Source organism: Bos indicus, chromosome X (assembly GCF_029378745.1).
Source record: "Bos indicus isolate NIAB-ARS_2022 breed Sahiwal x Tharparkar chromosome X, NIAB-ARS_B.indTharparkar_mat_pri_1.0, whole genome shotgun sequence".
Lineage (NCBI taxonomy): Eukaryota > Metazoa > Chordata > Mammalia > Artiodactyla > Bovidae > Bos > Bos indicus.
In genome coordinates this window covers 94,123,361-94,141,457 of record NC_091789.1, presented here as the reverse complement: position 1 = coordinate 94,141,457, position 18,097 = coordinate 94,123,361, and the positions used below count along the sequence as shown (strand labels likewise).

Genomic DNA, 18,097 nt, shown 5'->3' with positions numbered 1-18,097 from the left:
TGCTCTATAGTTGGATAATACTTTAAGAGATTAATGTGTTTGTATATATTTTTATCTCCATATATTCCTCCTTTTATTTTCTTCACTTAAGTAGGTAGCTGGTTCTGGCCCTCTTGGCCACCAGGAGGGTTGTAGAAGGGCAGAAAATTGACATTTCCCACAACACTTTGTGACTTTTGTTCACAAGAGCTTTGAGCCCCAGAGGGAGGGAAAAAAATTGCCAGTAAAGAAAAAAACATCTTAGAAGAAATAAAAAGGAGAGAGGCTTTTCTCAGATCAAAAAAAGAGATTTCTCCAGTGTAAGGGAAGAAGAGAAAGAGCTCTGTGAATTCCAGAGCAGCAGAGCCTGGCCTGGCTTCTAGGCAGCATATGGGGAAGGCCCTAGTGAGAAGTCATGAGGTAGGGAATCTGGGAAGTTGGAACCAGAAGCAAAAATTTTTCACAAAAGCATCAGAGTGCTGCTGGACCTGAAGGGCCCTGGTGTTGATGATTTAGTTGCTAAGTCGTGTTCAACTCTTGTGACCCCCTGGATTGTAGCCTGCCAGGCTCCTCTGTCTATGGGATTCTCCAGGCAAGAATACTGGAGTGGGTTACCATTTCCTTCTCCAGGGGATCTTTCCCACCAGAACAGGGGTCAATGGATATCTCAACATTTACCAGTGTAAGCAAATGGCTTGATGACTGGAGGGCCATACTGCTATGTGCTTGTGTGTATAAAATTCCAGAACTGATGTATAACTATGAGTCAGGGGTCCCAAAAAGCACAGGTTGAGTTTCCCTCTGTACTTATGGGATTGGGAGTTCAAAATAGAATTAACTCTGATGTACAAAGAGATGTGATATTTCTTATCCCTCAGAGTTGTGAAGTGATGTTTGTACCTCCAATACTGAGCAGGTATCCCTCAGGGCTACTCCTAGCACATACAGCATCTTTATGAAACCAGGTAGGGGCTTCCCTGGTAGCTCAGATCGTAAACAATCTGCCTGCTATGTGGGAGACCCAGGTTCCATCCCTGGGTCAGGAAGATCCCCTGGAGAAAGGAATCACAACTCACTCCAGTATCCTTGCCTGGAGAATTCCATGGACAGAGGAGCCTGAAGGGCTACAGTCCATGGGTTGTAAAAAATCAGACACAACTGTCTGACTTTGCTTCCAGGTTTACATTCCCATAAAACCTCAATCATGGAGGCCCAGCCTACAGCTCAGGATTGCTGCCCATTGACACCACTGGCTGCTTCCTCTCTGCCCTTGCTCAGCTGTCCCAAGAATCCAAAAGGTTTGGTTAGTAGGGGATCCTCAATATTCTTCAGGCCCCTCTGTTCAGGTTCAGGGATTTCCATGAACTGGAATTAGGTTGTCTCATCAGCAAGAAATGCATTTATGGAATAATTCTACCAAGTCATAGGTAGACACAGAGAAAGTACACAAATAAAACAGCAGAAGCACATCAATCTCATTAGGTCTCTCTTCAACACACACTCACATTTTTCTTACTCTTACACTCACACTTTTAAACATCATCATTCTAAAAACAACTTACCAGCAACATTAAAGAGGAGTTGTGGAGGAATCATCTCAAGTGATTTCATACAAAGGCTAGAATGTGTCAGACCTGGCTTCCACTCCTGGCTTTGCTATGTGGCCTTGAGCAAGTTAACCTCTTTCTGAACCTTCTGATAAACTGTTGAGCCCTCTCCATTCCTTCAATTCTCCACCATGTATTCAACCACTTGGCCCTGCTTCTTTGGATTGTTCCACAAACCCGGGCATTCAACTTGCTTTTCTTTCCTTTGGGAGCTGTCAGCCTTTGCTCTTTGCCTTGGGATTCAGCTTTTCCAGGATTGACTGAGATATGGAATCCAGGCCTGCAGGCCTGCCCCAGAGACAAGGGGCCATGACCTGGCAACTTGGAAACACTTACTAATCTGATATTTATGATTTTCATTCAAAGATTTTGCTGTCAGCCCCTTCAGGAAACAGAAAGGGATTAACAAAAATTACTACAACTGGAATATTGATAAAATTTCTAGAGTCATAGAAAGTGCTCTGAGTCCCTATCCCTGTTGTTTTGTCCCTAGGTCTCTAGATGCTTCCTTGAAGCCCCAGATGCCTTCTGTTCAGTTTTATTTCTCAGGATAGAGCTCTAGAATCCTCTCATTTGTCTAACTAGTCAAATCCTCTCATTTGTCACTAACTAGTGCTGTAATTTTGAGCAGATCATTTACCCTGAGTTTCAGTGGATGTAATATCTCCTACTAATATTTCCCCTCACATTTTCTTCTTCCTTTTAATCTTTCTCTCTCTCATTGCTCCCCTCATCTGGAGCACTCCCCCAACTCCCACTCCAGGCTTTGCACTGTTGGCAGCTTAATGCTTAGGTCTCAGCTGAGGTAATCCCTTCTGAGAGAGGCCATCTCTATGTACCAACTTTGAAGTACGCCATCTGCCCATTACTTTCTCTTGATATTTCTTCTTCCTGGTTGTGATCACAATTTGAAATTATGTATTTTCTGCTTGTTTACTATCTGTCTCATCCCTAGATTGGGAGCCTTAGGAAGGTGGCACCATATACCTTGCTTCCTGCCTGAGTACCTACATAGATCGTGTGTGCTCAGTCAGGTGCAACTCTTTGCAGCCCCATGGCCTGAAGCTCACCAGGCTCCTCTGTCCATGGGATTTTCCTGGCAAGAATATTGGAGCAGATTGCCATTTCTTACTCCAGGGGATCTTCTTAACCCAGGGATTGACCTCACATCCCTTTTATCTCCTGCATTGGCAGGCAGATTCCTTACCAACTGTGCCGCCTGGGAAGTCCACAACTGCATAGAAGTGGTTTTAACAGTTATTCGTGTAAAACCACTGTGGCTGAACTCTGCGTGTGGTGGGCGGAGGGCACGTTCATTTTGTATTACATACGCTCTCTCTGGTTCCCACAAGCAATTCAGCTGCATAAAGACTCTTATTTTTAAAAAATCAGAGGCACAGGGATTTCCCTGGTGGTCCAATGTTTAAGATTTCACCTTCTAATGCAGGGGGTGCAGGTTCCATCCCTGGTCAAGGAGCTAAGGTCCCACATGCTGTGTGGCCAAAAAACTAAAACATAAAACAAGAAGCAATATTGTAACAAATTTAATAAAGACTTTAAAAATGGTCCACATAAAAAAAAAAATCTTTAAAAAATAAATCAGAGGCGGAGAGAAGAATCTACTGAAGATGTAGAGGGACTAAGGGAAGGGTCATACTTTCCTGTCTCTCCCTTCCTGCTTCTCTCCGAAGCCCTGTCCTGTGTTTTTCCCACACTACAAATTCCTCTCTCTCTCCTATTAGAATTGCCCTCTCTCCTCCACCTTTGCCTCAGTTTGATGCCTTTCTTTTCCACCAGGTAGTTAAATTATGTATAAAAGAACATTACTGAGAAGGTTAAACAAAGGCTCCTTTGTTGCTGCCCCAACCCCATCCCATTTTTCTCAACTCCCACCAAAGACTAATGATATTATGAATTTAACACATAAAGTTTTGATTCAAGTTTGTTGCCTTCCTGAGGACAGTGACTCTACTCTTTCATCCTCCAGATCCTCTGCTCCAAGCACACAGCTCAGTAAGTATCTGAGGAACACCACTCAGTAAGGGAGGGGTGGACTTTCTGTTTGGTCTTGAACACTAAGTATCAATTCACCTCCCACGGAGGGGGAGCTGTCCTGTGAGGGACACAAGGTCAGTGTCTGCCCTTCAGGTACTTGTGATCTGAAGGAGGAGAGAAAAAAATGCACAAGACAGCAGAGTCTCCAGGCCAAATGAAAGAATCAACTAGCTTTGTTGGAGTTCAGAGGAAAGACTGCCCTGGAGGCCTCAGAGCTAAGGTAAGATTTAAGTTGAATGGTAAAGAAAGGAAGGTCTTAATCAGAGAGTGAGTGGAAAGAGCATTGGGAGAAAAAAGCAACCCAGGTGAATCTGTGGGGGAAGAAATATAAGTATTTCCCTGTGCACACCGTTGTCTAGTAGGTTTCTTCCTGACATACCATCCATCATCCATCAATAACTGCCAGTCTGCATCTGGGGTCCCCAAAGCAGCCTGTTATTCTAAAGCAGCTTCTCTGGTAACCTTTTGGGGGATTGTAAATGCCATCTCACAGGTTAGTAGGTTCATAAACATCCCTAAATTATATTCAGGGTATGTTATATGAATCCAATGAGCATGTACTGAGATATATGATGGGCTGCTGCACTGCTAGGGTCTGTGCAGAAGTTTTCATAAGTGTTACTTTATATTTTATTCAACAAATATTTATATAGCATTTACAAGTGCTAGATATTGTGCTGCTGCTGCTGCTAAGTCGCTTTAGTCATGTCCAACTCTGTGCGACCCCATAGACGGCAGCCCACCAGGCTCCCCCGTCCCTGGGATTCTCCAGGCAAGAACACTGGAGTGGGTTGCTATTTCCTTCTCCAATGCATGAAAGCAAAAAGTGACAGTGAAATCACTCTTAACGACCCCATGGACTACAGCCCACCAGGCTCCTCCATCCGTGGGATTTTCCAGGCAAGAGTACTGGAGTGGGGTGCCATTGCCTTCTCCATTGACCTATGAGGTAAGTGCTATTATTATCCTCATTTCAGAGATGAGTAAACTGAGGCACAGAGGGGTTAAGTCACTTACCCACAGTCATAAAGCTGATAAGAACCAGAACTGGAGTTCAATCAATCCTTATTTTGGTTTTTATAACAGCTATTGTGATATAATTCATGTGATATACAATTCACCCATTTCCAGTGAATAATTCAGTGGTCTTCAGTACATTCACCAGGTTGTGCAACTACCACCTAACTTCTTCACCACCTCAAAAGGAGATCCTGTCCTTCTTAGTAGTCACTCCTCATTTCCCCACCCCAGGCCCTGGCAACTGCTAATCTCTTTCTACCTACTCGACATTTCCCATAAATGAACTCACACATTATTGTGGACTTTTGTGTCTGGTTACTTTCACTCAGCATAAAGGTTTTTTTTTTTTTTTTTAATTGAAGTATAGTTGATTTACAATGTTTCAGGTATACAGCAAAGTGATTCAGTTGTGTGTATGTGTGTGTGTATGCATATTCTTTTTCAGATTCTTTCCCTTTATAGGTTATTACAAGATATTGAATATAGTTCCCTGTGCTATGCAATAGGGCCTTGTTGTTAGCATAAAGTTTTTAAGGTTCATCCATGTTGTAGCTCGTGTCATAAAACTTCACTCCTTTTTATGGCTGAATAACAGTCCATTGAATATATGGACCATATTTTGTTTCTCTAGTCATCATCATGGACATTAGATTTTTTTTTTCATAATCCTTGATTTGGCTATACTAATCCACTTGCCTGTTCAATAAAAATGTCCCAATAATGGAATGTTCTAGATCTGTACTATCTAATACGGGAGCCTCCAGCTACATGTGGCTACTGAGCACTTGAGATGTGGCTAGTGTGGCTGAAGAATGCCTTATTTAATTATACTTGAATTTAATTAATTCAGATGTAAATCACTCCCATAGGGTAAGCCACATGGTCACGATGAAATACTGGACATGGGTCTCAGCCCTGGGTCTAGCCAATTACAAAAGGGATCCAAATTCTGGAAGAAGTCACACATTGACCCCAACCAGAAGGCTGAAGCTACTAATCATGATATTCCAATTGCAACAAACCTGAGTGGCTAAGGAGAAATGGAAAGAGAGGTAAAATATCACTGGATTTCTGCTTTATAAATAAGATTGTCTATACCAATTCTTTCAGATTTCACATATATGTTTTACTCTTTCTGACTTACTTTATTCTGTATTACAGTCTCTACAAATGATCCAGTTTTGTTCCTTTTTATGGCTGAGTAATATTCCATTGTATATATGTACCACATTTTCTTTATTTATTCCTCTGTTGATGTATATGTATGGATACCAAGGGAAAAAGAGGAGGGGTGGCATGAATTGGGACATTGACTGTATCCTGCCAGGCTCCTCTGTGCATGGGATTTCCCAGGCAAGAAAACTGGAGTGGGTAGCCATTCTCTTCTCTAGGGAATCTTCTCGACCCACAGATGGAACCTGGGTCTCCTGCATTGCAGGCAGATTCTTTACCATCTGAACCACCAGGGAAGCACATTGTGATTTACAAATATACACTATTGATACTAAGGCTTCCCTGGTGGCTCAGCTGGTAAAGAATCCGCTTGCAATGTGGGAGACCTGGGTTCGATCCCTGGGTTTGGAAGATCCCCTGGAGAAGGGAACAGCTACCCAGTCCAGTATTCTGGCCTGGAGAATTCCACGGACTATTCCATGGAGTCACAATAAGTCAGACACAACTGAGCGACTTTCACTATTGATACTGTGTATAAAATATGTAACTAATGACAATCTACTGTGTAGTGCAGGGAACACGCTCAGTGCTCTGTGGTGACTTAAGTGTGAAGGAAATCCAAAAAGGGGGGGATGCATGTATATGTATAGCTGATTCACTTCGCTGTACAGTAGAAACGAAGACAACATTGTAAAGCAACTACACTAAAAGAAAATTTTATTTTAAAAATCACTGGATTACTTATGCCTGACAATCCAAGCCCAGCCCAAGAACAGTGGTGAGGAAATAGGAGGGTGTTCCCTTGTGTGATGAGTTACTCACATCTACTCCCACTGACAGCAGCTGCCTGTGCTCCCTCAGCATAGCAAGGGCCCCTTGGCCTGAGAGCAAGTCTGGTGGAGCTGGAACTTCTTATTCCTTAGAGATGAAGCAAACTCAGAACTGACCAAAGTGAGGCACAGATGTGCACGTGAGGCCCGAGCAGGGGACAATCACAGCTCAGAGAAGACAGAACAGGCCCCTTAGTGTGAACTGCCCAGGAAGCCTGGCAGCTCCTCAAGGGCCTGCCCAGCTGCAATCCAAGATACAAAGTTTTTATGCAAGTTGGCACTCAAGTTCATTTGGAGGCAAAGCCCGACCCACACCACTGTGGGCAACTGTTCATGTTCTGAGGCTAAAAGTCAATGAACACAGGCTCTGCCTCAGTCCTTGCCAACACCACATACCTGAAACCCAAACAATTCTGAATTCTCTAATACACTCAGCCCTGAAGGGTTTCAGGAAAGGGACTGGGCCAGTATTGGGTTCCCCCAGCTAAATTCAAAGCTCTCTAAAAAAGTGTTTCTTTGTTCTCCTCGGGACAGCTCCTCCCAATACCAAGAAGGAGAACTCTTTCAAGGGAAGGATTTGGGAGGAGGGTGTACTCCTATGGTATCCTTGGCTTTCAGAAACTGCAGCAGGCAGGACCACTCAGACACCACAGAGGAGAATACAGGCGGAGCCCCCACATATCAACCACGGAAGATTCACCAGCGTCCATCCCACAGGTCAGAGGAGGCATCAGAGGGTAGTTCTTGGAACTCATAGGGTAGTGCTTCCAGGAACGTCCAGCAACGCTAGGTTTACATGGAGGATAGCTTTCTTTTCAGGATGATATGATGATAAGCCTTGTTTTCTAAGTCAGGCCCCAGACACTCAGTCTTCCTAAACTCTGTCAGGTGCACAGGATAAAAAGGATTTCACCTAACAGGTATCAGTCACTATAAACAATTCTTCATTCAACAAAAATATAAGATGTGTACACTGTGTGCCAGGTACCAGGGCAGTCCTAGGACACAGGGCATCTTAGACCCTGCACTCAGAGGAAGAAACAGATGGCAGAGGCCAGGAGCCTTCATGGATGTGGTAGAGCAGCAGATGCACAGACAGTGCCTGGGGCCTGTGGGTGCAGGCTTTCCTCCCTGAGCCATTACAGGGTCTGGAGGGGCAGCATGCAGCCTGGCTGTGGGTTACTGGGGTGAAATTCTCTCTCTCCGGACCTTCACTCTGCTCACCTGTCTTTTTCTTGATCTCACAGAGCACACTGAAGATAGCAGGCTTCATTGGATGGCAATTCAGAGCATGCTTTCTGGCCTGTGCCTCTCCAAGCTCTGGTCGGTGATGGCCATGATATGCTGCAGGACATCGTCCATGTTGGATCTGGGCTGGGGCCTGAGCATGCAGCACAGGGCTGGGGATTACCGCCCAGGATGTGTGTGGGTGCTACAGGAAGGGATGTCCATGAGTGGCAGGGCCAGATGGATGCTTAACCAGGAGCCACCAAGCCTGGAGAGCTTGCACAGACATAGGCAACTGCTGTAGTCTGTGTGCCAGGCACACATGTGCATGCGTGCATACATGTTCAGAGCTTCAATTCAGTCAGTTCAGTCACTCAGTCATGTCCAACTCTTTGTGACCCCATGAACTGAAGCATGCCAGGCCTCCCTGTCCATCACCAACTCCCGGAGTTTACCCAAACTCATGTTCATTGAGTTGGTGATGCCATCCAACCATCTCATCCTCTGTCTTCCCCTTCTCCTCCTGCCTTCAATCTTTCCCAGCACCAGAGTCTTTTCAAATGAGTCAGCCCTTCGCTTCAGGTGGCCAAAATATTGGAGTTTCAGCTTCAATATCAGTCCTTCCAATGAACACCCAGGACTGATCTCCTTTAGGATGGACTGGTTGGATCTCCTTGCAGTCCAAGGGACTCTCAAAAGTCTTCTCCAACACCACAGTTCAAAAGCATCAATTCTTCGGCACTCAGCTTTCTTTATAGTCCAACTCTCACATCCATACATGACTACTGGAAAAACCATAGCCTTGACTAGATGGACCTTTGTTGACAAAGTAATGTCTCTGCTTTTTAATATGCTGTCTAGGCTGGTCATAACGTTCCTTCCAAGGAGTAAGTGTCTTAATTTCATGGCTGCAATCATCATCTGCAGTCAGTTGTGTCTGACTCTTTACGACCTATGGACTGTAACCCGCAAGGCTCCTCTGTCCACGGGATTCTCCAGGAAAGAATACTGGAGTGGGTTGCCATTTCTTTCTCCAGGGGATCTTCTCCAGGGGACCCAGGAATTGAACCCATACCTCCTGCGTTTCTTGCATTGCAGGCAGGTTCTTTACCCACTGAGCCACCTGGGGAGTCCACATGGGTGCACTTGCCCTCAATCAATTCTTAACCATTATGCTCTAGTGTCTCTTTCAACAAAAATCCTGGATGGATGGTTGAATTAAGATCCTTTATTATTGTTGTTCAGTCACTAAACAGGGTCAGACTCTTTGCAACCCCATGTACTGTAGCACACCAGGCCCCTCTGCCCTCCACTGTCTTCCAGAATTTGCTCAAATTCATGTCCGTTGAGTCAGTGATGCTAAGATCCTTTAAATCTCTTTAAAAGAATCTTGAGAATATTTATTTTGTTTCTTTTTAAATAAACTCTGTATTTTAGAACAATTTTAGATTTACATAGAAGCTGCAAAGATAGTATCAAAAATTCACCCAGTTTCCCCTTATGTCAGCGTGCTACATTCCTGTGACTCCTTGTTTCAAAATTTAAAGGCAAAACCAATACAATATTGTAAAGTAATTAGCCTCCAATTAAAATAAATAAATTTAAATTAAAAAATAAAAAATAAATAATAAAAAATAAAAACCCAAATTACTGTAAACTAAACTACAGAATGTATTTGTATTATACTAGCTTTTCCACTAATGCTCTTTTTCTGTTCTAGGACTCAGTCCAGGCTACCATTTTGTCTTTAGTCATCATGTTCTCTTAGTCCCCTCTGATCTGTCAGTTTGTCAGTCGCCTTGGTTCTCATGACCTCAACAGTTTAGAATAGTATTTTTGTAGAATGTCTTTCAGTTTGGGTTTGTCTGATGTTTTCCTTATAACTAGGCTGGGGTGATTGGCTTGGGAGAAGAACATCACCAAGGTGAAGTGCCCTTCTTATCTCACGGTATCAGGGAGGAGGTAACATCCACAGGACATCACTGGTAATGTGAACTTTTATCACCTTTCTAAGTTAGTCTCCACCAAATTTCTCCATCAAAAAGTTACTACATTCCCATCTCTATACATATTTCTATTCTGTACACATATTGGTTAGAACTGAGTTATTAAGTCCAGCTCATACTTGAGGGGAAGGATGTTAAGCTCCACCACCTAGAAGAAGAGAATATGTATACTATTTGGAATCATTCTGTAAGAAAGATTTTTTTCCTTCTCCTCTATTTATTTATTTGTTCAATCATTTATTTATATCAGTATGGAATCATGTGTTTCATGTTTTTAGTTATTATTTGGATTATTATTTACTATTTAAATATATATGTATATACCATTCCTGTGCCTTTGAAAGCTTATTGTGAATTTGTTTAAAGTGGGGACTATCTGAATTAAGTCTGAGGGGGTTTATGTGTGCATGCAGATGAGGAAATTGAAATTGACATTATGTATGTTGACCATGCTTATATAGTATGTGATGGAATCTTATATAGGAATGGTGTTTATAGAATCCTAATAGTAGGTCTTCATCCTCTTGTGACATGAAGCTCATTACCTCATAAGAGAGAGCTTTTAATGTTGAGTCTGCTGTACTCCTAGTGGGATTGTAGTAATCCAGGTAGTGGGATTGCAAGAGAGAAAAGGAAATGGTGGCTATGGGAAGAGCAGAATATGATTAGAGGAAGTAGTGACTGAGTCTAGGATGGAGCAGCTAAAAACTGATGTGTCTCACTGGATTTCAGGAAAGTAGTTTGTCTACCAGGTTGACAAAATATATACAGAGAGAGAACTTATAGTGACCATTCCCCAAAACCTCAGGCCCAGCTAGCCCCTGTTCTGGACATCCTTCAGTTTTGTATTACTCCTTCATCCATCTCCAATACATCCATTCGTAGATATAAACTATATTCCTTAATTTGACAAATATTTTTTGAGTATCTACTTCATGTATATTTATTTTTTTAATTTAAATTTATTTATTTTAATTAGAGGCTAATTACTTTACAATATTGTATTGGTTTTGCCATACATCAACATGAATCTGCCATGGGTGTACACGTGTTCCCCATCCTGAATCCCCCTCCCACCTCCCTCCCCAGTGGGTCATCCCAGTGCACTAGCCCCAAGCTTCCTGTATCCTGCATCAAACCTGGACTGGCGATTCGTTTCTTATATATTATACATGTTTCAATGCCATTCTCCCAAATCATTCCCCCCTCCCTCTCTCACAGAGTCCAAAAGACTGTTCTGTACATCTGTGTCTCTTTTGCTGTCTCGCATACAGGGTTATCATTACCATCTTTCTAAATTCCATATATATGCGTTAGTATACTGTATTGGTGTTTTTCTTTCTGGCTTACTTCACTCTGTATAATCGGCTCCAGTTTCATCCACCTCATTAGAACTGATTCAAATGTATTCTTTTTAATGGCTGAGTAATACTCCATTGTGTATATGTATCACAGCTTTCTTATCCATTCCTCTGCTGATGGGCATCTAGGTTGCTTCCATGTCCTGGGTATTATAAACAGTGCTGCAATGAACATTGGGGTACACGTGTCTCTTTCAATTCTGGTTTCCTTGGTGTGTATGCCCAGCAATGGGATTGCTGGGGCGTATGGCAGTTCTATTTCCAGTTTTTTAAGGAATCTCCACACTGTTCTCCATAGTGGCTGTACTAGTTTGCATTCCCACCAACAGTGTAAGAGGGTTCCCTTTTCTCTACATCCTCTCCAGCATTTATTGCTTGTAGACTTTTGGATCGCAGCCATTCTGACTGGTGTGAAATGGTACCTCATTGTGGTTTTGATTTGCATTTCTCTGATAATGAGTGATGTTGAACATCTTTTCATGTGTTTGTTGGCCATCTGTGTGTCATCTTTGGAGAAATGTCTATTTAGTTCTTTGGCCCATTTTTTGATTGGGTCGTTTATTTTTCTGGAATTGAGCTGCAGGAGTTGCTTGTATATTTTTGAGATTAGTTGTTTGTCAGTTGCTTCATTTGCTATTATTCTCTCCCATTCTGAAGGCTGTCTTTTCACCTTGCTTATAGTTTCTTTTGTTGTGCAGAAACTTTAAATTTTAATTAGATCCCATTTGTTTATTTTTGCTTTTATTTCCAATATTCTTGGAGGTGGGTCATAGAGGATCTTGCTGTGATGTATGTCAGAGAGTGTTTTGCCTATGTTCTTCTCTAAGAGTTTTATAGTTTCTGGTCTTATGTTTAGATCTTTAATCCATTTTGAGTTTATTTTTGTGTATGGTGTTAGAAACTGTTCTAGTTTCCTTCTTTGACAAGTGGTTGACCAGTTTTCCCAGCACCACTTGTTAAAGAGATTGTCTTTTCTCCATTGTATATTCTTGCCTCCTTTGTCAAAAATAAGGTGTCCATAGGTGCGTGGGTTTATCTCTGGACTTTCTATTTTGTTCCATTGATCTATATTTGAGTACCTACTATATATGCCAAGAATTATTCTAGGTACCATGGATGAGTTGGAAGGGCAGTATGTGTGCGTGTGTGTAGGAGGTGAAGAAAGGCCTTCTATTGCTCACTTTTATTTGGATTTAGTTAAGTATTTCTCATTCCTTTTATCCCTTGAGATATAAGTCACATGTCACATATCATAAAATTCACCCATTAAAAGTGTATGTACAGGCAACTCAAGAAGGTGGATGGGAGTGATACAGCAGGGAAACCACTGGCACTTCCACTGCTGCAGGTGATGGAAGGGAATGGAAAGGCCCAAGAGCACTGCAGGGATTGCAAGAAGGAGGAGGACACCAGCTATAGTCAGGATGGCTTGAGTCTATCCAATGACAGTGGAGCAAAAAGGAGAAAAAGAAACTGAAAAGAAGAAGCAGAAAGAGGAAGGCAGTGAGACAGATTCAGCTCAGGATCAGCCTGTTCATCAGATGAACTGTTTGCCAGCAGAAGACCCAGGAAACACAGAAGGCCATTCAGGTCTTTTTCACTGGGTCAAGGAATCTGCAAAAAACACCCTCCTGAATGAGAATTATGTGGAAGATGATGACAACATGTTCTGATTTGATTATTCCCCAGAATTTGTTTTGTGGGCTCTCCAGCCACCTAGCTGGCTTTCCCAGTGGCACTGTGGGGTTCGGGTGGTCTCAAGTCAGAAATGGGTTGGATTCATCACTGCCATCCCAGCAAACATCCATACATATTACACAGAGAAGAAGATGGTAGAGATCAACTTCCTGTGTGTCCACCAGAAGCTGTACTCCAAGAAGGTGGTTCCAGTCCTGATCCATGAGATAACCTGATGGGTTTACCTGGAAGGCATCTTCCAAGCTGTTTACACGGCCACAATGGTATTACCAAAGCCTGTTGGCACCTGCAGGTACTGGCCTTGGTCCCTAAACCCATGGAAGCTGATTGAAGTGAAGTTCTTCCACTTGAATTCTGACCATGCAGTGCACTATGAAGCTCTACCAGCTGCCAGAGACTCTCAAGACAGCTGGGGTGTGACCAATGGGAAAAAAGAACATACTCGTAGTGCACCAGCTCCTCACCCAGTACCTGAAGCAGTTTTGGGTCACAACAGTCATGAGCCAGGAGGATGTGGAACACTGGTTCTACAGAACATTGTCGAAGTTCTATCATTAACAGTTTTGTGGTGGAGAATGTGAATAGTGAGGTGATAGATTTCCTGAACTTTTATACACTTCTGCTCACCATCATGAACCATCTGCCTCACAAGAGTCTAAAGTCTGCATATTCTTTCTACAATGTTCATACTCAGACCCCTCTTCTAGAACTCATGAGTAATACCCTCGTTCTCATCAAAATGAAAGGGTTTGACGTGTTCAATGCAGTGAATCTTATGGAGAACAAAACTTTCCTGGAGAAGTTCAAGTTCAGTATGGGGACAGCAACCTACAGTATTATCTACAATTGGAAGTGCCTCAGCATGGGGGCAGAAAAAGTTGGGCTGGTGTTACAGTAACCAGTTGCCAGTGATATTCTGGATAAAGCCATTGACAATTCAAACTAGGAACTTATTGATCCCATTTTTACAAACGTGAGAATTTCTGCCAAGGGGAGCAGAACTGAACCAGCTTTACAAACTCCACTGAACTTGACGATTATATTGCAATGGTATAGGCTGTGTGAGGTCATTTCTAGCCATGTCTCTGGTTTCCCTGTTTTCCAATTAATTACATTGTTATTCAGCTATGATCAAGGGAAGGTAACTGCTGAAAACTAGCTCATGATTGGCATATTATGGAGTTACTAGGTGTGTGTGTGTGTGTGTGTGTGTGTGTAATAAACTATGTACAGTTCAGTGACTTATTCACAGATATGTATAACCATCACAGTTAATATTAGAACATTTTCATCACATCAAGAAGAAACCAGTTAGGGATATCCCTGTGGTCCAATGGTTAAGAATCTGCCTCACAATGCAAGGGACACAGGTTCAATCCCTGGTCAGGGAACTAAGATCCCACATGCCACAGAGCAAGTTAAGTCCACACTAAACCGCTGAGCCTGTGCGCCACAACTAGAGAGTCTATGCACTGCAGCAAAAGATCCCACATGCTGCAACTAAGACCCCAGGCAGCTAAATTAATAAATAAATAATTTAAAAAAAGAAACCACTTAGCTATCATCCCTCCATATCTCCATTCCCTCTTCCAACCCTAAACATCTACTAATCTCCTTTCTGTCTCTATGTATTTCCCTTTTCTGAACTTTCATATGAGTGGAATCATATAGTATACAGGTTTTCTTGTGACTTGCTTCCTTTACTTAGCATATGTTTTCAAGATTCATCTATGTTGTAGCATAAGTATCAGTACTTCAGTCCTTTTTATAGCTGAATAATATTTCATTGCATGGATACCATATTTTGCTTATCCATTTGTCTGTTGATGGACATTTAGGTTGTTTTCACCTTTTTCTTATTATGAATAATGCTCTTGTAAACGAACTGTGGTGTTGGAGAAGACTCTTGAGAGTCCCTCGGACTGCAAGGAGATCCAACCAGTCCATTCTAAAGGAGATCAGTCCTGGGTGTTCATTGGAAGGACTGATGCTAAAGCTGAAACTCCAGTACTTTGGCCACCTCATGCGAAGAGTTGACTCATTGGAAAAGACTCTGATGCCGGGAGGGATTGGGGGCAGGAGGAGAAGGGGACGACAGAGGATGAGATGGCTGAATGGCATCACCGACTCGATGGACGTGAGTTTGAGTAAACTCTGGGAGTTGAAGATGAACAGGGAGGCCTGGCGTGCTGCGATTCATGGGATCGCAAAGAGTCAGACACGACTGAGTGACTGAACTCAACTGAACTGAACTGAAACATTCATGTACAAGTTTATGTGCAGGCATATGTTTTCATTTCTTTTGGGTATATACCTAGAAGTGGAATTTCTGGGTCATATGATAACTTTACGTTCAATCATTCAAGGAACCACCAGACTATTTTTCAAAGTGGATATACTATTTTATGTTCCCACCAACAGTGTATAAGTGTTTCTATTTCTTTTTTTAATTGGATTGATTTGATAGCTTTATTTTTACCTTTTTAGTGTTTTCTAAAAACTTTTTATTTTGTATTGGGTTTCCCATGTGACACAATGGTAAAGAATCTGCCTGCCAGTGCAGGAGACACAAGAGACACAGCTTCAATCCCTGGATTGGGAAGATCCACTGAGGTAGGAAATGGCAACCCTCTCCAGTATTCTTGCCTGGAAAAGTCCATGGACAGAGGAGACTGGCGGGCTACAGTTCATGGGGTCACAAAAAGTCAGACACAACTGAGCACACACACAGTCAGTTAACAAGCAATGTTGTGATAGTTTCAGGCAAACAGTGAAGGGATTCAGCCATACATATACATGGATCCATTCTCCCCCAAACTCCCCTCCCATCCAGGATGCCCCATAACATTGAGCAGGGTTCCATGTGCCATACCATAGGGGTCCTTGTTGGTTATCCATTTTAAATATAGCAGTGTGTACATGTTTATTCCAAACCCTCTGACTATCCCTTCCTCCCATCCTTCCCCCCTGCAACCATAAGTTTGTTTTCTAAGTCTATGAGTCTCTATTTTGTAAGTTCTTTTTTTGTATCATTTTTATTTGTATCATTTCTTTTTAGATTCCACACATAAGGGATGTCATATTTCTTCTTCTCTGATTTACTTCACTCAGTATGATAATCTCTGGGTCCATCCATGTTGCTGCAAATGGCATTGCTTCATTCTTTTTAATGGCTGCATAATATTCCATTGTGTGTACGTACCACATCTTCTTCATCCATTCCTCTTTCAGTGGACTTTTAGGTTGCTTCCATTTCTTGGTTATTGTAAACTGTGCCACAATGAACATTGGGGAACATGCGTCCTTTCAGATCATGTTTTTCTCTGGGTTTATGTCCAGTAGTGGAATTGCAGGGTCATATGGTAGCTCTATTTTTAGTTTTTTAAGGAACCTCCACACTGCTCTCCATAATGGCTGTACCAGTTTACATTCCCACCAACAGTGTAGGAGGGTTCCCTTCTCTCCACATCCTCTCTAGCATTTATTGTTTGTGGATTTTTTGATGATGGCCATTTTTACTGGGGGTTTCTTCCATGTCAACACTTGTTATCTTTTTTTGTTCTAGCCATCCTAGTAGATGTAAAGTAGTATCTCACTGTAATTTTGATTTGCAGCATTTCCTCGATAGCTAATGATGTCAGAGCATCTTTTGTTTTGGGGCCATTCATATATCTCATTTAGAGAATTGTACATTCAAATTCTTTGCTCATCTTTTGATTGAGTTATTTATCTTTTTATTATTGAGTTGTAAGAGGTCTTTATATATTCTAGACACAAAGCCTTTATTCTTTTTCCCATCACTTGGCTGAGATCCACGTCCGGTAGGAAAGTGCCCAATGCAGACCTTGTAGCCAAGATGATGATGTAATAATAAGACAGGAAATAATCTCAAACAGAAAAAGCTGTACATGTGGAGAAAGGACCCAGCCTGCTTCTTAATTTTCTAGAAGTCTGGCAACCTGTGGAGAGCAAGAGGAGCTGTCTACGTCTAGCTAGCTGGCTAGCAATGCTACTCCAGTTAGCTGTTAAAAATTATTTGACCATATACAAACTTCACCAAATGGTGCTTTTTCTGAGGAAAGCCTCACTCTGTGCTTGGTGATTTCAGCTCCTTATCTTGCAAGTATTCATGAAAAAAAATATTCATGACACTTGTTAAAGACAGCAAGGCAGACTTTATTGAGGAATTACTACAATGGAGTCAGCCATGGGGGAGAGAGATTGGGCTTAACTTGGAATATAACAAGAAAAAGTCAGGATTTGTAGTCAAGGAACAGGGTTTGGGCTGGTATATCAGCAGATGAAAAACAACTAAGAGGAAACATCATGGGTAAGGGGGGATACTGGCTACACTGAACCAACAGGAATCTAACTGAAAGCAGTCTGGGTGATCAGACATCACCTGGGGGGTGGTAGAGAATGCAGAATTCCATCAAATATTGAGGGTGATCAGATAGGAGGTGCATTCTGGTTAAACAGACTTAGCAGGATTCTTGCTAAAATTGGATGCTGCACAGAGGAACACAGAAGCTCAAAAAGTCAGGGCCTAGTTGACAAGATAGTTGGAGTGCGACTAAAGTTTGGTCAAAGAAAGACTCTTTGACACTAGTCCTCCCACCCCAACCCCCTACATTTTCCCAGTCTGCTTTCCTGTGAGCAGACAGCCAAAGGAGACAAACACTTCTCAAGACTATTGTATGGTCTGATGGTTGCTAGGCAACTGCCAGGGTCCCTTTCAGATTGCAGTTTCCCTCCCAGCTGGGGTTCCCTTTCCTGCCTCAAGACATCTGCCAGCAGTATTAGCAAAGATTCATATGCCTGCAGGCTACAGTAACAAGGGACAGGAAGAGGCAGCGCAGGCCTGGTGGTGGAGGGGGCAAAGTCGCATTAGTCCTTAGGATTCATCAGAGCAACCAAAACCCGTTTAGTGCTGCAGGATGCCTCCATCACTCACCTGTTTGTATATTTTGCCATGCCATTTCTCAGGTGAGGGAAACTGGGAGTCCTAGAGGGTGGACCACTGGCACCCATGGGGAGGGTCTGGCACCAGCAGGAGTTAATCTTCACATTCTTGAGGCTCATTAGCTCCAGCCATAACCTCACTCCCTCCATACTTTACTCCTGAAGGACTTGGGTTTTGA

At 42.6% G+C, this 18,097-nt stretch overlaps 1 pseudogene; it reads left to right on the top strand.

The window, feature by feature from the left end:
- The first annotated feature begins 12,700 nt into the window (after positions 1 to 12,700).
- Positions 12,701 to 14,034, top strand: LOC139181549 (glycylpeptide N-tetradecanoyltransferase 1 pseudogene; annotated as a pseudogene).
- The last annotated feature ends 4,063 nt before the right edge of the window (positions 14,035 to 18,097 follow it).